At 44.1% G+C, this 20,471-nt stretch overlaps 2 protein-coding genes across 2 annotated transcripts in view; both read right to left on the reverse strand.

Moving 5' to 3' along the window:
• ttbk1a (tau tubulin kinase 1a) overlaps positions 1–8,011 on the reverse strand; it is an 86,532-nt gene extending 78,521 nt beyond the window's left edge. The window contains exon 1 of the mRNA XM_079554127.1: positions 7,545–8,011. The gene's annotated coding sequence lies outside the window, so the exon portion shown is untranslated. The remainder of the gene's footprint in view (positions 1–7,544) is intronic.
• Positions 1–20,471, reverse strand: part of LOC306960436 (solute carrier family 22 member 7-like) — a gene marked incomplete at both ends in the record, with an annotated part of 70,376 nt that overhangs the window by 10,703 nt on the left and 39,202 nt on the right. The gene's annotated exons all lie outside the window — the stretch shown is intronic.

Consider the following 20,471-nt stretch of genomic DNA (forward strand, 5'->3'; position numbering starts at 1 on the left):
TCGTTCAACATCCCACTGTTTTAAACCAGTCCCAGGGTTGGTTCCGGTGCCGGCGCTGTCCGTGGTGCTGATCTGGATGTGGAGTTTACATTGATGGGTCAAATAAACAAACTTCCCTACGGGATCAGTAAAGTTCACTTTAAAGGAACAGGCCAGTGTTTTCCAGACTGAGATATGTTCTTACCTGAGCTTAGACGAGTTCATGTGTACCTGTCTTGTGTTCAGCGTTATTAACGTTAGCATTTAGCCTCTCCTTCTCTATAGCTCCAAACCAGGTGAAGATAGAAGTGACCGAGCTCTTCCACCAGGAGTAGTTCAACATCCGCGCAGTAAAGTGAAGATATGTCGAATTACTCCTGGCTTTTATCCGCTTAGAAAATCCACATTGTTTAATATGAAAAACGTGGAAGAGCTCGGTAGCTTCTATCTCCACCTGGTTTGGAGCTACAGAGCAGGAGAGGCTAAATGCTAACGCCGTCTGTGCTAACGTGACTGAGGACACGCGTGAAGACCAGACAGGTACACATGAACTCGTCTAAGGTGAGAACATATCTCAGTATGTGAAAACGGTGTCTTGTTCCTTTAAACCTTGACCGAGCACATATTCTCCAGATCGGCTTTACCCAAATCTTAAGTTTCGGTATCGTATCGCAAAATATCGCGATTTATCGGCAGAATTTGGGGAAATCTCAATATTCAGCAGCAAAATAGACACAAATGTTGCCAAAACCACAAAACCTGACGAATCATGTATTTATTTATTTCATTTGACCTTTATTTAACCAGGAAAGTCCCACTGAGATCAAGAAGCTGTTTTTCAGGGCAGTCCTGGCCCCTAGAGGGGAACCTATTGTGCATGTTTTGGTGTTATGGGAAACCGGAGTACCCGAAGGAAGCCTATGCAGACACAGGGAGAACGTGTAAACTCCACACACACAAAGTCTGGGTGGGAATCGAACCCGGGACCGTTTAAGTGTGAAGCAACGAGCGCTAACCACTGTGCCATCGAGCTACGTTTAGTCTGAATCCGGTTTAAAGGGACGTTTCAGGAGTTTTGACAAAGGGCCTCATTTCCAAGTTATCCAGAGTGTTGCTGATTTATGGAGATTTTTTGTTTTTTATTCATGCAGTTCTTATATTTGAAAAGTTTAGTGGCGCTAGGCTAGTGCTAGGCTAGTGCATGTCTATGGAGGATCTTTTTCCTCACGTCATCACATTTTTTTTCCATCATTTTTTTGTTGGGCATTCAACTCATTTTTGTAACTTTTTGTCATTTTTAATCACATTTTTGTCTTTTTTTTGTCACATTTTTGTCACATTTTTGTCTTTTTTTTTAATCAATTTTTTGTCATTTTTTAAATCAATTTTTTGTAATTTCTTTTCTTTTTTTGTCACATTTTGGACATTGTTTTTGTCATTTTTTGTCACATTTCTGTCATTTTCGTCAATTTTTAATCAAATTTTGGTCATTTTTTGGTCACATTTTTGACATTTTTCTGTCAAATTTTTATCACATTTTTGTCTTTTTTTTTGTCACATTTTGTCAATTTCTTGGGACATTTTTGGGACATTTTTGCCACTTTTCCATCAATGTTTTCTCACTTTTTTCTCACATTTCCATCATTGCTTTGGTCTCAGTTTTGTTGCTATTTTCACAGCTTTTTCCCAGAAGCTTTTGGATTGGGGTAAAGCCAAACTGGAGAAAATGTGCTTGGTTCAGGTGGGAGTTAAGGGGTTAAACAATCTGAATCTGCTAATGTGAATCAAAATGATGGTGGTTCGTTTAATTGGATCATTGGGAACATTTCTTTAACGTTTTTCTTACTCTCAGTGTTAGACATGGATAAAACGTCAACTCTCTGCCTGCATTATGTTTGAATACATTGTTTATAATATGTTGTCGACATTACAATAAATAAACATGTGAAGCTCCACCAATCAAAAGCCTCGTAGTAGATCATGGGACTCCCGAGCATCCTGGGTAATGTAGTTCTAGGACGAAGGCTCGCAGTTAAACCAGATGGATCTCAGACGTGCTTTTTTCACCTGCGTCTGACTCTGCGGTCGCTTTAGAACCACAGAGCTGGATTCAGCCCAAGAGTTAAAGACTTTATTCCAAATCAATACAGTCTCAAAGCAAGGGGGGGTTTTACTTCCGGACCGGAGAGGAGGCGGGACTGTGGAGAGGAGGCGGGACTGTGGAGCTCTATAACAGTCCGACCCGAGCACAGAGCACCTGAGGAAAATCACTTATCACACCAGACTAACCATAGAAATGTCTGTGTCGACTCAATATTTTCTTTATTATTTAACCTCTTAACTCAATTTTCTCCAGTTCAGCTTTACCCAAATCCTGTAGGCCAGTGTAGCACCTCATTTGAAAGCTAAGATCTAAAAAACTCATCTAAATGGATCTTTCTCCTCACGTCATCAGAATTTTTTTTCCATCAATTTTTTTGGGGGGGGTTTCAACTCATTTTTGCAACTTTTTTGTAATTTTTTTTCTTCATTTTTTTTCCATTTTTTGTCACATTTTGGTCGGGTTTTTTTTGTCATTTTTCCGTCATTTTTTGTGTCATTTTTTGTCACATTTTAATCAATTTTTTGTCAATTTTTTGTCAAATTTTTGTGACATTTTTGGCACTTTTTCATCATTTTTTGTCAATTTTTTTGGATAACATTTGTGTCATTTTTCGTCCATTTTTCGTCACTTTTTTGTCAATGTTTTCGTCACTTTTTTGTCACATTTCCATCATTGTTTTCGTCTCAGTTCTGTCTTTATTTTCACAGCTTTTTTCCCAGAAGCTTTTGGATTGCGGTAAAGCCAAACTGGAGAAAATGTGCTCGGTTCAGGTGGGAGTTAAGGGGTTAAAAGACCTTATCTTTGAGCAGCATCAGCTTCCTGGTTGTAGCTACGCAGCGGCGGAGTGATCTGCTCGGTGACCGGATCTACAGTCGTTTGTTTACCTGCAGCCGCATCACTACACGTGGAATTCACAAAGGAGCTTTTTACAAACCAGACATGGCAACGTTTGGAGGACGAGCCTGGGATTCTGAAGAGGTTTTTAAAGCAGGCTACTAGTTACCATAGACATGCACTAGCCTAGCACTAGCATTCCCTTCTGACGCAAACTATCATCCACCATTATACTAAGTGGGCACAAACAAAGCCAAATGGACTTCATTTCATAAACAAACTCAGTATCTCAGAACAATAAAGACTGTGGCCAATCAGAAAGCCCATAATGCATCCTGCAAATACCACAACACAGTAAATGCTATATCTATACATCATCCTGTATTATAACGACTTGATTCAGAAATCCCCTTATTCTGTCTTGATCTATTTTATTTACGACTTTATTTTCTGTATTTCCCTTTTTTTGTTTTGTTTTTTTCCTCTATGTTCGTTGTGTTTTGGTTCTACGCCTCCCTCCTGACCTTTAAACGTGTGAATGTGTGTTTTACATGTACACACGCACCTCTGCAGTACTTTTGTTTTGTAATTACATTTCTGTTCAATAAAAAAAAGGTTAGTGCTGGATCGTATGCTCCGGAGGGACGGTCTGCTGTGAAAATGTATATACATCATATCATATATCATGGCACAAATTAAGGTTAGGGCCAGGGAAATGCTTAACCTCTTAACTCCCGCCTGAACCGAGAGGATCTTTTCCTCACGTCATCAGATTTTTTTTTTCCAACATTTTTTGTTGGGTATTCAACTCATTTTTGTAACTTTTTTTGTCACATTTTGTCACATTTTTGTAAATTTTTCGTCAATTTTGAATCCATTTTTTTGTCACTTTTTGTCACTTTTTTATCACATTTTTGTCATTTTTTCGTCAATTATGAATCCATTTTTTTGTCACTTTTTGTCACTTTTTTATCACATTTTTGTCATTTTTTCGTCAATTATGAATCCATTTTTTGTCACATTTTTGTCACTTTTTTATCACATTTTTGTCATTTTTTTGTCAATTTTGAATCCATTTTTTGTCACTTTTTTGTCACTTTTTTATCACATTTTTGTCATTTTTGAATCAATTTTTTGTCATTTTTTGTCACATTTTTGAATTTTTTTCATCAATTTTTTTTTTGTCATTTTTTGGTCAATTATTTATCAATTTTTTGTGACATTTTTGTGACATTTTTGCCACTTTTTCATCAATTTTTCATCACTTTTTTGTCACATTTCCATCATTGTTTTCGTCTCAGTTTTGTTGCTATTTTCAGTTTTTTTCCAGAAGCTTTTGGATTGGGGTAAAGCCAAACTGGAGAAAATGTGCTCGGTTCAGGCGGGAGTTAAGGGGTTAACCTTAAGGATTAGGATTAGGATTATTTGTATTTTTAGACAAACCAACTCATAGATCTACACAAAATCACAGCAGACCGTCCCTCCGGAGCATACGATCTAGCACTAACCTAAAAAATAAATAAAAGCCTTGCTCTAGCCTAGCATTAGCCTAGCATTAGCCTAGCATTAGCCTAGCACCGCTTACCTCTTCAAATATAAGAACTGCATGAATAAAAACAAGCAACACTCTGGATAACGAGGAAATGAGGCCCTGTGTCAGAAATCCTGAAACATCCCTTTAAAGTTCCCTCTTTATTTGCCTTGACTTTTTTTCACCTCTTCCCCTCCGCCCTCACCAAGTGCATTTTCTCCTGAACTTCTCTCGACTGGAGCTCACTGTGCATCCTCTAGGTCAGTGTATTTGAAAGCTAAGACCAAGAAAACCAATCTAAGCTCCTTGGTCGTTATTCTTGTCACGTTTTTGGTTGTGTTTTCATCAAGTTTTTTTTTGTTTTTTTCGTTTTGGTCATATTTTTAACCTCTTAACTCCCGCCTGAACCGAGAGCATTTTCTCCAGTTCAGCTTTACCCAAATCCTGCAGGCCAGTGTAACGCCTCATTTGAAAGCTAAGACCTACAAAACTAAATTGATCTTTTTCCTCACGTCATCAGATTTTTTTTCATCACTTTTTTTGTGGGGCAGTCGTCTCATTTTTGTCAAATTTTCATGATTTTTGTCAAATTTTTCGATAATTTTTTTTTGGTCAAATTTTTCTCCCTTTTTGGTCAATTTTTTGTCCATTTTTGTCAATTTTTTGTACATTTTTCGTAAATTTTTTACACATTTCCATCCTTGTTTTCGTCTCAGTTTTGTCGCTATTTTCACAGCTTTTTTCCAGAAGCTTTTGGATTGGGGTAAAGCTGGAGAAAATGTGCTCGGTTCAGGTGGGAGTTAAGGGGTTAAAGCTTGATCATTGTTATATCACTCTAAAAAAAACAAAATGTGGCCAAAACGCTTATAAACGCATTGAAATTGTGACAAAATCGTGACAAAAATGATCGAAAACATGATAAAAATCCAACAAAACCGACTAAAGTGTGAAAACACAAACCAGGAAGACGTTTAGATGAGTTCTGTAGGTCTTAGCTTTCAAATGAGACCTAAAACTTTCCAGTCAAGAAGCTTTTTGATTTGGGTAAAACGGTAAAGGCGGGGATTAAGGGGTTAAAAACCGCCCCGAGGTTCTTTTGTGTCGTCAATCTTTTAACCCCTTAACTCCCACCTGAACCGAGCACATTTTCTCCAGTTTGGCTTTACCCCAATCCAAAAGCTTCTGGAAAAAAGGTGTGAAAATAGCAACAAAACTGAGACGAAAACAATGATGAAAATGTGACAAAAAAGTGAGAAAAAATTTACAAAAAATTTACAAAAAAATTTACAAAAAAAACGACAAAAAGTGACAAAAATTTGTCGAAAAATTGAGAAAAAATTGACGAAAAATTGAGAAAAAAATTACAAAAAATGTACAAAAAAATTACAAAAATGGACAAAACTTTGACGAAAAATTGAGAAAAAAATGGACAAAAAAGTGATAAGAATTTGACCCAAAAAAAACGAAAAATTTGACAAAAAAGTAACGAAAATTTGACAAAAATGAGACGCCTGCCCAAACAAAAAAAGTGATGAAAAAAAAAATCTGATAACGTGAGGAAAAATATCAATTTAGTTGTAGGTCTTAGCTTTCAAATGAGTCGTTACACTGGCCCGCAGGATTTGGGTAAAGCTGAACTGGAGAAAAAGCTCTCGGTTCAGGCGGGAGTTAAGAGGTTAAACAAAGAAAAAAAAAACCTTAGTTAAACACCTGCAGCCTTTGGGATTTGCAGTTCCATCACAACAGCCTGCACCCCCCCCCCAAACACCTCAGCGCGTTCACCTAAACACACGGGGCCCCGCGCGCGCGCCTCTGTCCATGGTCCTGAAGTCCCGGATCTCACCCTAAACAGCTCCCCCCCCTGCTGGGCCTTTAAAGTGAGCTCCTGATCTTATGTAAGTCCTGGCTGAGGCTCGTCCGCTGCGGCCCTCCTCTGCAGTGCACAGTCATGGGCCGGCACTGCGCATGCGCGGCTCCACATCCTGTTCAGCCATCGATTAATAATAACACAATCCCAGCCTTAAGACGAGCCACAGAAACGGCCTCGCTGTGGGTGTAAAGTGGCATTGGGGGGGATACACAGGGAGGGTGTCCGGGCCAAGGGGGGGGCTGCACCGGGGACTCAAACACGGCAAAAACACGACCAAACCGGGGCAAAACCGGGGCTCATTTGTGACGCCAAGCGCAAACGCTCTTCTCTTGCATCTCTCGCCGGTGCTTCTGTGCCCGTAGCCCGGATGTAAAGGGTCTGAAACGGACTAAACCTGGGGCTGGAGCTGAGGTGAGCGAGGTCAGGTGCGCGCGCCCGGAGGCTGGAGTGTAAAATGAGCAGTCCCCTGTGAACCGCGCGCGCCTGGGTCAGCAGAAAACGGTCTGCGCTAAAGCAGGACCAAACATGGACCAAACACGGGCTAAACACGGGGTAAACTCGAGCTAAAAGAGGGGGTAAAGCGGCTGATCCGGAGCTGAAGGTGATGGGGATCTAAAGGCAGGGGCAGTGCGGAGCTGCTACGTGAGTAATGGCCTCTACAGGACGGGACAGGACGATCGATACAAGGGGCTAAACCGAGAGTAAAACATGATCCGAGCGGCCCAGAGGCGAGGTCTGACCCCGGGGTGAGTTACTGCCCGATAAGAGCGGCTCCAGGGCGAGGAACGCGGGTCAAAACAGGGGAATGCGGGGCTAAGACAAGAGGAAAGTCCAGACACAAACCAGGGCTGAAACATGACCGGGCTGAAGGTTCAAACCAGGTCTAAACAGAAGCGGGTAAAACGCGTCACTTCACGCGTAAAAAGCAGAGAAAGGGGATCGTTCTGTGCCAAAATACAGAGAAGTCCTGAGCTGGAGAGAAAGAGAGAGAGGCTGAACCAGGGCCAGAGGAGGAGGACAGGCGCGTGTGAGTGAGAACACACGGGCCAGGCCGAGCCAAAGCGTCCCCTCACGCGGAAAACCACAGAAATCAACGCTAAACAGGGGCTAAACCGGGACTGCACGCACACGCGCACGCACACGCGCACGCACACGCGCACCCCGAGGCCTGTGGGGTTTGGTGAGGATGATGCTGACGACGGCGATGGGTGATGGGAGGCCCGTACCTGGCGCACCGTCCGCTCCCTTTCCGCCTTTTGGTGATCTTCATCTGGCACGCGGCTCCGGCACACGGCGCTGCTCGTGTCCAGAAACCCCACTGTTCCAACGCGCGCGCGCCGGGCCTCCTCCTCGCGCGGCGGGGCCCGTCAGTCCGTCAGGTCCAGGTGGGGGGGGGGGGGGTCCGGGAGGAGAGAGACCCGCACGGGGAGGCAGATCCCGCCCCAGCGATGGCAGCCCACCGCCCCCTGCCTCGCCTTCCTGCCGCTCGAGAACCGGGGCGGACAGAAAAGCGGTGCGGTCCCGCGCGGCGCGACGGTGCTGCTGCTGCTGCTGCGGGGGCCGGTCCCGGGTTCGACTCCCTGCTCTGGGTCTCGTCGTCGTCGTCCTGCGCGCGGGGCCGTGGATCCTGGATGATGGAGCCGCTGTTTGTCCGCACTGCAGCCCCGCGAGCGCAGCGTCACCTCTGCGGAACGGAGGCGCGCCGGATCCGCTCCGCCCTTCACAATAAAAGCCCCAAGAAGGAAAAACGCGAAGAGAGCGAAGCGTTCACGCATTTAACCTCTTAACCCCCGCCTTAACCGAGCACGTCGTCTCCAGTTTGGCTTTACCCAAATCTCAGAGCCGTGGGAAGATATTTTAGTTAGGGGGTGCTGAGAGACAAAATGTACCCCCAAAACGCTTTTTCTGCGCATATTTCCTATTTATAAACCTCTTACCCTCCGCCTTAACCGAGCACAGTTTCTCCAGTTCGGCTTTACCCAAATCTAAAAAGTTCTCACCTGGCGCTTACAGCATATTAGAGCAGAGGAACGCCTCATAGTCAAGACATACAAAACACATCCTTTTCCTCACATCGCTGTCTCGTTGTCACTTTTTCACATTCTTTTTCATCTCAAATTTGCCAGAGTTTGACACACTTTTATTTATTTTTTGTCACATTTTTTATTTATTTTTTGTCACATTTTTTTTTTATTTTTTGTCACAATTTTTATTTATTTTTTGTCATTTTTTATTTATTTTTTGTCACATTTTTTATTTATTTTTTGTCAATTTTTATTTATTTTTTGTCACATTTTTTATTTATTTTTTGTCACATTTTTATTTCTTTTTTGTCACAATTTTTATTTATTTTTTGTCATTTTTTATTTATTTTTTGTCAATTTTTTACCTAGGCAGGAGGTCGATGATCGACTTTGTAGTTGTGTCGTCTGACCTCCGGCCGCGTGTCTCGGACACTCGGGTGAAGAGAGGGGCTGAGCTGTCAACCGATCACCACCTGGTGGTGAGCTGGATCTGCTGGCAGGGGAGGAAGTCGGTCAGACCTGGCAGGCCCAAGCGTGTTGTGAGGGTCTGCTGGGAACGTCTGGTGGATCCCTCTGTCAGTGGGGTCTTCAACTCCCACCTCCGGAAGAGCTTCACCCAGATTCCGGGGGAGGCTGGGGACATGGAGTCAGAGTGGACCCTGTTCTCCTCCTCCATTGTCGATGCGGCTGCTCGTAGTTGTGGCCGTAAGGTCTCTGGTGCCTGTCGCGGCGGCAATCCCCGAACCCGGTGGTGGCGCCCGGAAGTAAGGGATGCCGTCAAGCTGAAGAAGGAGTCCTACCTGGCCTTGTTGGCTTGTGGGACTCCTGAGGCAGCTGAGAGGTACCGGCAGGCCAAGCGTGCTGCAGCTCGAGTGGTCGCAGAGGCAAAAACTCGGGTCTGGGAGGAGTTCGGGGAGGCCATGGAGGAAGACTATCGGTCGTCCTCGAAGAAATTCTGGCAAACCGTCCGGCGCCTCAGGAGGGGGAAGCAGTGCTTCACCAACACTGTCTACAGTGCGGGTGGGGGGCTGCTGACCTCGACTGGGGATGTCGTCGGTCGGTGGAAGGAGTACTTCGAGGACCTCCTCAATCCCGTCGTCACGTCTTCCAATGAGGAAGCAGAGGCTGAGGACTCGGAGGTGGGCTCGCCCATCACCGGGGCTGAAGTCACCGAGGTGGTGAGAAAGCTCCTCGGTGGCTCCGGGGGTGGATGAGATTTGTCCTGAGTACCTTAAGTCTCTGGATGTTGTAGGACTGTCGTGGCTGACACGTCTCTGCAACATCGCGTGGCGGTCGGGGACAGTGCCCCTGGATTGGCAGACCGGGGTGGTGGTCCCTCTCTTTAAGAAGGGGGATCGGAGGGTGTGTTCCAATTACAGAGGGATCACCCTCCTCAGCCTCCCCGGTAAGGTCTACTCCAGGGTGCTGGAGAGGAGGATCCGGCCGATAGTTGAACCTCGGATCCAGGAGGAACAATGCGGTTTTCGTCCTGGTCGTGGCACACTGGACCAGCTCTACACCCTTCGTCGGGTGCTTGAGGGTTCGTGGGAGTTCGCCCAACCAGTCCACATGTGTTTTGTGGATCTGGAGAAGGCGTTCGACCGCGTCCCTCGTGGTGCCCTGTGGGGGGTGCTCCGGGAGTATGGGGTCCGGGGCCCTCGTGGTGCCCTGTGGGGGGTGCTCCGGGAGTATGGGGTCCGGGGCCCTCTGTTAAGGGCTGTCCGTTCCCTGTATGACCGCAGCAGGAGCTTGTTTCGCATTGCCGGCAGTAAGTCAGACCTGTTCCCGGTGCGTGTTGGTCTCCGCCAGGGCTGCCCTTTGTCACCGGTTCTGTTCATTACCTTTATGGACAGAATTTCTAGGCGCAGCCAGGGGCCGGAGGGTGTCCGGTTTGGGAGCCTCAGGATCTCATCTCTGCTGTTTGTGGATGATGTTGTTCTGATGGCTCCAACGAACCAGGACCTTCAGCACGCACTGGGGCGGTTTGCAGCCGAGTGTGTAGCGGCCGGGATGAGGATCAGCACCTCCAAATCTGAGGCCATGGTTCTCCACCCGAAAAAGGTGGCTTCCCCTCTACAGGTCGGTGGGGAGTCCTTACCTCAAGTGGAGGAGTTCAAGTATCTCGGGGTCTTGTTCACGAGTGAGGGACGGATGGAGCGTGAGATGGACAGACGGATCGGTGCGGCGTCAGCAGTGATGCGGTCGCTGTATCGGTCTGTCGTGGTGAAGAGGGAGCTGAGTCGGGGCAAAGCTCTCGATTTACCGATCGATCTACGTTCCCACCCTCACCTATGGTCATGAGATTTGGGTCATGACCGAAAGGACAAGATCGCGAATACAAGCGGCCGAAATGAGTTTCCTTCGCAGGGTGGCTGGGCGCACCCTCCGAGATCGGGTGTGGAGCTCAGTTACCCGGGAGGAGCTCGGAGTAGAGTCGCTGCTCCTCCACGTCGAAAGGAGCCAGCTGAGGTGGCTCGGGCATCTGTTCCGGATGCCTCCTGGTCGCCTCCCGCGGGAGGTGTTCCAGGCATGTCCTAGTGGGACAAGGCCTCGTGGAAGGCCCAGGACACGGTGGTGGGACTATGTCTCCGAGCTGGCCTGGTGTCGCCTCGGGGTCCCCCCAGAACAGCTGGAGGAGGTGTGTGTGGATCGGGAAGTTTGGGCATCTCTGCTGAGACTGCTGCCCCCGCGACCCGGCCCCGGATAAAGCGGAAGAAAATGGATGGATGGATGGAATTTTTATTTATTTTTTGTCACATTTTTATTTATTTTTTGTCACATTTTTATTTATTTTTTGTCAATTTTTATTTATTTTTTGTCATTTTTTATTTATTTTTTGTCACATTTTTTATTTATTTTTTGTCAATTTTTATTTATTTTTTGTCATTTTTTATTTATTTTTTGTCACATTTTTTATTTATTTTTTTTCACATTTTTTATTTATTTTTTGTCTTTTATTAAATAATTTTTGTCACATTTTTGTCGCTTCCTTTTCTCTTTTTTTTTACACTTTTTCCAATAAGCTTTTACATTTGGGTAAAACCAAACTGGAGAGACAGTGCTCTGTTCAGGTGGAAGGTAAGGGGTTAATATTGCTTGCTGTTCCCAAACTATCCACCAGGGGGTGCTGCAGCCCCCTCAGCACCCTGGGTTCCCACGGCTTTGCCAAATCTAAAAGCAAAAAAGTGGCAAAAGAGCCGTCGAGAAGCTTTAGATTTGGGTAAAGCCGAACTGGAGAACAAGTGCTCGGTTAAGACGGGGGTAAAGGCCCTGTGTGAGTGGTCTCTATGTGAGTGGCCCCTGTGTGAGTGGCCCCTGTGTGAGTGGCCCCTGTGTGAGTGGTCCCTGTGTGAGTGGTCTCTGTGTGAGTGGTCCCTGTGTGAGTGGTCCCTGTGTAAGTGGTCCCTGTGAGTGGTCTCTGTGTGAGTGGTCCCTGTGTGAGTGGTCCCTGTGTGAGTGGTCTCTGTGTGAGTGGTCCCTGTGTGAGTGGTCTCTGTGTGAGTGGTCTCTGTGTGAGTGGTCCCTGTGTGAGTGGTCCCTGTGTGAGTGGTCCCTGTGTGAGTGGTCTCTGTGTGAGTGGTCTCTGTGTGAGTGGTCTCTGTGTGAGTGGTCTCTGTGAGTGGTCCCTGTGTGAGTGGTCCCTGTGTGAGTGGTCTCTGTGTGAGTGGTCTCTGTGTGAGTGGTCCCTGTGTGAGTGGTCTCTGTGTGAGTGGCCCCTGTGTGAGTGGTCTCTGTGTGAGTGGTCCCTGTGTGAGTGGTCTCTGTGTGAGTGGTCTCTGTGTGAGTGGTCCCTGTGTGAGTGGCCCCTGTGTGAGTGGCCCCTGTGTGAGTGGCCCCTGTGTGAGTGGTCCCTGTGTGAGTGGTCCCTGTGTGAGTGGTCTCTGTGTGAGTGGTCTCTGTGTGAGTGGCCCCTGTGTGAGTGGTCTCTGTGTGAGTGGTCTCTGTGTGAGTGGTCTCTGTGTGAGTGGTCTCTGTGTGAGTGGTCTCTGTGTGAGTGGTCTCTGTGTGAGTGGTCTCTGTGTGAGTGGTCTCTGTGAGTGGTCCCTGTGTGAGTGGTCCCTGTGTGAGTGGTCTCTGTGTGAGTGGTCTCTGTGTGAGTGGTCTCTGTGTGAGTGGTCTCTGTGTGAGTGGCCCCTGTGTGAGTGGTCCCTGTGTGAGTGGTCTCTGTGTGAGTGGTCTCTGTGTGAGTGGTCCCTGTGTGAGTGGTCTCTGTGTGAGTGGTCCCTGTGTGAGTGGTCTCTGTGTGAGTGGTCTCTGTGTGAGTGGTCTCTGTGTGAGTGGTCTCTGTGTGAGTGGTCCCTGTGTGAGTGGTCTCTGTGTGAGTGGTCCCTGTGTGAGTGGTCTCTGTGTGAGTGGTCTCTGTGTGAGTGGTCTCTGTGAGTGGTCCCTGTGTGAGTGGTCCCTGTGTGAGTGGTCTCTGTGTGAGTGGTCTCTGTGTGAGTGGTCTCTGTGTGAGTGGTCTCTGTGTGAGTGGCCCCTGTGTGAGTGGTCCCTGTGTGAGTGGTCTCTGTGTGAGTGGTCTCTGTGTGAGTGGTCCCTGTGTGAGTGGTCTCTGTGTGAGTGGTCCCTGTGTGAGTGGTCTCTGTGTGAGTGGTCTCTGTGTGAGTGGTCTCTGTGTGAGTGGTCTCTGTGTGAGTGGTCCCTGTGTGAGTGGTCTCTGTGTGAGTGGTCCCTGTGTGAGTGGTCTCTGTGTGAGTGGTCTCTGTGTGAGTGGCCCCTGTGTGAGTGGTCCCTGTGTGAGTGGTCTCTGTGTGAGTGGTCTCTGTGTGAGTGGTCCCTGTGTGAGTGGCCCCTGTGTGAGTGGTCCCTGTGTGAGTGGTCTCTGTGTGAGTGGTCTCTGTGTGAGTGGTCCCTGTGTGAGTGGCCCCTGTGTGAGTGGTCCCTGTGTGAGTGGTCTCTGTGTGAGTGGTCCCTGTGTGAGTGGCCCCTGTGTGAGTGGTCCCTGTGTGAGTGGTCTCTGTGTGAGTGGTCCCTGTGTGAGTGGTCCCTGTGTGAGTGGTCTCTGTGTGAGTGGTCCCTGTGTGAGTGGTCTCTGTGTGAGTGGTCTCTGTGTGAGTGGTCCCTGTGTGAGTGGTCCCTGTGTGAGTGGTCTCTGTGTGAGTGGTCCCTGTGTGAGTGGTCTCTGTGTGAGTGGTCTCTGTGTGAGTGGTCCCTGTGTGAGTGGTCCCTGTGTGAGTGGTCTCTGTGTGAGTGGTCCCTGTGTGAGTGGCCCCTGTGTGAGTGGTCCATCACAGTGGTCTCCTGGACACTCAGGGTCAGTTGTTGGGGAGGTTTGTTCCTGGAGCGTCCGTGAGGCGGCGTGACTGAAGCAAAGGTCAAAGGTCGCGATAATCAACGGCCTCTGTGTCACTGCAGGTCAGAGGCTGTATCTGAATGTCCATACTATTCCCTATATAGTGACTATGTAGTGAATATATAGTGACTATGTAGTGAATATATAGTGACTATGTAGTGAATATATAGTGAATATATAGTGAATATATAGTGACTATGTAGTGAATATATAGTGAATATATAGTCACTATGTAGTGAATATATAGTGAATATATAGTCACTATGTAGTGAATATATAGTGAATATATAGTGAATATATAGTGACTATGTAGTGAATATATAGTGAATATATAGTCACTATGTAGTGAATATATAGTGAATATATAGTGAATATATAGTGACTATATAGTCACTATGTAGTGCGGCCTGTGTAGTGAATGAGGGGTTAGGGACGAGGGTGGACATTCGGATACAGCTTCAGACTCACAAATATCACCTTTTTACTCTTTTATTTTGCAACAAATGTTGCGTAATGTGCCTGTAATTATTGATGTGAGCAGAACATCTGGCCCTCGAGGTGTCTGTTCTCAGAGTGTTCTAGAAGATCACGGTTCCCCTGTTTGGATCAGACTTTCACACTGTAAATAACAAGACCGACTCCTGTGTTTGTGCAGAAGAAGAAAAACCTCATCAGTCACTGCAGACTCAGTAAGCTACTATTGTAGCCACAGCTGGCCTGGGCAACCAGTGCCTTCAGCCCCTCTGACCACTCACACACACACACGTTCTTTCTGGCCTATTGTACATGTTTTTAGTGGTGGAGGAAAGGGGGGTGGGTACTCCTTAATGTGGGGGGGTGGTTTGACCTGAGTGATCCTGGAGCTCTTCTGTCGGGGCTTCGGGCCCCTGTGGGGTCTCAGGTCCTACAGGAGCTCCTCATGAGAGACCAACAGGCCTGATGAGAACCATGAAGCCGTCCCTCTGTGGAGCCACCACCTGCAGGGGGCGCTATGGGGGCTGGTGCAGCTCAAACAGTGTGTCACTGAAGTAAATGTACTTTAGTAAGTTACTGGAGTACATGTACTTCATAAAGTTACTGAAGTACATGTACTTTAGTAAGTTACTGAAGTACATGTACTTCAGTGAGTCACTGAAGTGCAGCTCTGACCAAACCACACGGGGGCAGCACAGAGTCACATTCACTGCAGGGACTGAGGAGAAATCAGTTACAATACGTATTTAACTTTGCAAAACTCTGGGTCAGAAACAGCAGCACAGAAACAGCAGCACAGCGCCACCTGCTGCTCAGAGTCTGAAACACAGCAGAGCACCACCCAAGAAATGTAGAGGAAATGCAGAAGAAATGTAGAGGAAATGTTGAGGAAATGTAGAAAAAATGTAGAGGAAATGTAGAAGAAATGTAGAGGAAATGTAGAAGAAATGCAGAGGAAATGTAGAGGAAATGCAGAGGAAATGTAGAAGAAATGTAGAGGAAATGTAGAAGAAATGTACAGGAAATGTAGAAGAAATGCAGAGGAAATGTAGAGGAAATGTAGAAGAAATGTACAGGAAATGTAGAAGAAATGCAGAGGAAATGTAGAAGAAATGCAGAGGAAATGTAGAAGAAATGCAGAGGAAATGTAGAGGAAATGCAGAGGAAATGTAGAAGAAATGTAGAGGAAATGTAGAAGAAATGTACAGGAAATGTAGAAGAAATGCAGAGGAAATGTAGAGGAAATGTAGAAGAAATGTACAGGAAATGTAGAAGAAATGCAGAGGAAATGTAGAAGAAATGCAGAGGAAATGTAGAAGAAATGCAGAGGAAATGTAGAGGAAATGCAGAGGAAATGTAGAAGAAATGTAGAGGAAATGTAGAAGAAATGTATAGGAAATGTAGAAGAAATGCAGAGGAAATGTAGAAGAAATGTAGAGGAAATGTAGAAGAAATGCAGAGGAAATGTTGAGGAAATGTAGAAAAAATGTAGAGGAAATGTAGAAGAAATGTAGAGGAAATGTAGAAGAAATGCAGAGGAAATGTAGAGGAAATGCAGAGGAAATGTAGAAGAAATGTAGAGGAAATGTAGAAGAAATGTACAGGAAATGTAGAAGAAATGCAGAGGAAATGTAGAGGAAATGTAGAAGAAATGTACAGGAAATGTAGAAGAAATGCAGAGGAAATGTAGAAGAAATGCAGAGGAAATGTAGAAGAAATGCAGAGGAAATGTAGAGGAAATGCAGAGGAAATGTAGAAGAAATGTAGAGGAAATGTAGAAGAAATGTACAGGAAATGTAGAAGAAATGCAGAGGAAATGTAGAAGAAATGTACAGGAAATGTAGAAGAAATGTAGAGGAAATGTAGAAGAAATGCAGAGGAAATGTAGAGGAAATGCAGAGGAAATGTAGAAGAAATGTAGAGGAAATGTAGAAGAAATGTACAGGAAATGTAGAAGAAATGCAGAGGAAATGTAGAGGAAATGTAGAGGAAATGCAGAGGAAATGTAGAGGAAATGTAGAGGAAATGCAGAGGAAATGTAGAAGAAATGTAGAGGAAATGTAGAAGAAATGTAGAGGAAATGTAGAAGAAATGCAGAGGAAATGTAGAGGAAATGTAGAGGAAATGCAGAGGAAATGTAGAGGAAATGTAGAGGAAATTTAGAGGAAATGTAGAGGAAATGTAGAGGAAATGTAGAGGAAATGTAGAAGAAATGCAGAGGAAATGTAGAAGAAATGTAGAAGAAATGTAGAAGAAATGTAGAAGAAATGTAGAAGAAATGTAAAAGAAATATAGAGGAAATGTAGAAGAAATGTAGAAGAAATGTAAAACGACACGAACGACGCTAGCTCCAGGAAACTCTGGTGCTATGGGACACTTGTGAATGGATTGTGTTTTCTTCTTGCTATGGCGCCGAAGAAAAGCAATATTGCTATTGTGGAGGAAGAACATGAGGAGATTAAAAACGCACTGAACTTTTTGACAACAGAAATGCAAAACGTTTCGGCTCAACAAAAGACACTAATGGCGCTAGCTCTCAAAGTAAAAGATAAGAAAATATTTGAACTGGAACATCGCCTGGACGACTTGGAGCAATATACACGTATGAATGACCTGATCATAACTGGCTTAGACGTGAGGCCACGAACCTATGCCAGAGCTGCGGCAGAAAACAGAGGAGGACCTGGAGTCGGTTGAGCAGCAGGTGGTGCGGTTCATGCACAGCCACGGCATCACATTAGACAGCAAGGACATCGAGGCCTGCCACCCCTTGCCTCGCAAAAACAAGCAAGTCCAACAAGCAGTCATTCTGAGGTTTACAAGCAGAAAACAAAAAAATGCTCTTCTCAAGCAGGGGAGACAACTCAAAGGCACTAACATATACTTAAACGAGCACTTAACAAAGAGAAATGCAGACATCGCCAGGCAAGCCAGAGCGCTCAGGAACCAAGGAAAGATTCAATCAACATGGACATCCAACTGCAGGGTGTTTATTAAACTGAACGGGTCACCTGAACAAGCTCAAGTTCTACGGATCAGAGAAGGATGTGAACTGGACAAGTACAACTAAATGGTATCGTATTGTCACTAACCCAATATGGCAGACATTGTCCACACTGACACATCCTCATCAGATTCTGAAGATACAAGTGATCTACAAACGTCAGATCTAGGAATCTTCTCAATTGAAGACTATAAACCCTCAAACATCTTAAATGACGTTGACCCTGATACCCACTTCTACAATGATATTGGTCACACATGTAAATACTACACTGATGCACAAATGACCAGACCAATTAACTCAGAGAGTATGTCAATAATTCATTTCAACAGTCGTAGCTTATACGCCAATTTTGAGAACATAAAGGAATATCTTCAATATCTTAATGTAAAATTTAAAGTCATTGCTATTTCGGAAACCTGGATAGACCATGAGAAACCTGGAAATTTTGAGCTCCAGGGTTATTATATACATACCAAAAACAGAGATCATAAGCATGGTGGCGGGGTTGCACTTTATGTCAATAAAAACCTTAATGCCAAGTTGGTAGATTCTATGACAATGTCAGTGAATCATATTTTTGAATGTGTTACAGTAGAAATTTCAATAGAAAGAAGAAAAAATATACTCGTATCATGTATATACAGGGCACCAGGTGCTGACATTGATGTATTCACTGAAAATATGGAAAAGCTATATGCAAATTGTAATCACAAAGATCTAATCGTCTGTGGGGATTTCAACATAGACCTATTAAAATCCAAAAATCACATGCCCACTGGAAACTTTATGGATATAATGTACAGCCAAGCACTTTACCCATTAATAACTCGCCCCACGAGAATTACTTCTCACTGTGCAACCCTAATCGACAATATATATACTAATATCTTTTGTGCGAGGACATGTGGTATACTGTTGAATGACATCAGTGACCACTTGCCAATTTTTGCACTGTTCGATACAAATAAAACAATCGAAAAAAATAACAGCAATACGATTCACTATTACAAAAGGATAACAACAAAGCATTCAGTCACTGCATTTAAGCAGAGCTTGGCCGAACAAGACTGGGGAGATGTTTTAAGTGAAAATGATGTAAATAAAGCCTATGAAAGTTTCATTAACACATTCAAACATCTGTATGATACACATTGCCCTGTAGTACAGTATAAACCGGACCAAACGAATAAAATTAACCCTTGGATGACAAGGGGATTATTAAATGCATGTAAAAAGAACAATTCCTTATATCATAACTTCTTAAGAAAAAGAACAACTGAAGCTGAAAGAAAGTATAAAAGTTACACAAATAAATTGACAAAAGTAATAAGACATTGTAAAAAGGAGTACTATAGAAATCAGATAGAGAGAAATAAAAACAGCATGAAAGGCTTGTGGAATGTTTTAAATCAGGCCATGAACAAGGATCCAAAAAATGTCTCGTTTCCTGAACATATGATTAATAATGAAGTAAAAGTGACAAAATTGGAAAATATTGTTAACGCATTTAATGAATACTTTGTAAACATAGGACCACAGTTGGCATCAAAAATAGTTACAATAGATAAAAGTTGTGATGTTGCTGCTAATATACATGGAAATATTGATTCTCTGTTTTTGACTGCAACTAACGAAAATGAAATAATTGATATTGTTAATGAATGTAAACCCAAGAAATCCACGGATTGGAATAACCTTGACATAAGTATTGTTAAAAATGTAATCAGCAACATAATTTCACCTCTAACATATATTTGTAATCTATCCCTTCAACTGGGAGAATTTCCTTCTCTCATGAAAGTTGCAAAGGTTATTCCCATTCATAAAGGTGGTGACGCTCATCAGTTTACCAACTATAGACCAATTTCTATTCTATCACAGTTTTCAAAAATCCTGGAAAAACTTTTTGTTACCCGCTTAGATAGTTTCACAGACAAATACAAACTAATTAGTGACAGCCAATACGGCTTTAGAAACAATAGGTAAACTTCACTGGCATTAATCGACCTGATGGAAACAATAACAAATAGCATCGACAATGAATTGTACTCAATAGGAATTTTCATTGACCTCCAGCAAGCATTCGACACAATAGATCACACAATTCTACTTAAAAAACTCGAAAAAAATGGAGTCCGAGATATTGCCTATAACTGGGTCAAATCCTACCTAACTGGAAGACAACAATGTGTTCACATAGGTAACCACAGATCAAGTACGAGCCGAATTACCTGCGGTGTCCCCCAGGGGTCAGTATTGGGACCAAAACTATGTTTGTTTTACATAATCGACCTTTGTGAAATCTCAAACAAACTAAAATGTATACTTTTTGCGGATGACACCACAATCCTGGGTACGGGCAAGGATCTACAACTTCTTGGGACTGAAATCACCTCCGAACTTTCTAAACTTAGAGAGTGGTTCAGCACTAATAAACTATCCCTAAACATTACTAAAACCAAAATGATGGTGTTTGGGAACCGAAAAGGGGGAAAATCAGTACAATTATTAATAAATGATGTTAAAATTGATCAAGTATCTCAATACAAATTTCTGGGTGTAACTCTGAGTCACAACTTGAGTTGGAGATCTCAGATAGCAAACATCAGATCAAAAATGGCCAAAGCAGTTGCTCTTCTAGGTAAATGTAGATTTTTACTGAATCATAAAACTCTACACATCCTGTACTGTGCACTTGTTCTTCCTTACATGAACTATTGCACTGAGGTCTGGGGAAACACCTACAAGACCCAGCTGATGACTGTCTATAGGCTTCAAAAAAGAGCCATTAGAATAGTGAATCATGCTGGTTTCAGGGACAATACAAATGCACTGTTCCTTAGATCGCAAATTCTGACACTCGAAGATTTCGTCAAATTTAAAAAATAATAGTATATAAAGCAAGACATAACTTACTTCCAAGCATCATCCAAAAAATGTTTAATAACAGAGATGGGAAATACAATTTGAGAGGACCACTCAATCTAAAAGTACAGTGCGTTCGTACCACCCTGAAAAAACTGACCATTACACATAGAGGTGTGAGCCTATGGAATAATCTAGATGACAATTTAAAAAGTGCTAAAAATGTATATATTTTTAAAAGAGAACTAAAAGCCATTATCTTTAAGACCTACGCTGATGGTTGACAACCAACATTTCTCTTGAATTACTCCTTCTGTAGATCTGTGAAATTTTACAACTGAGACACAGTAACAGACCTTGCAAACGATGTCATTGATATTGCTGCTCAATATATTTAGAAGTCAACCAGGGCAGGCGAGATGTGGTTCTGCTGGTCTGAGAGGCTCCTCCCTGCCCAGCAGACTCATAAAACCTCGTCTTTTTAAAGCAT

The sequence above is a fragment of the Gobius niger genome, assembly GCF_951799975.1.
Source record: "Gobius niger genome assembly, chromosome: 3".
In the NCBI taxonomy this organism is placed as follows: Eukaryota; Metazoa; Chordata; class Actinopteri; order Gobiiformes; family Gobiidae; genus Gobius; species Gobius niger.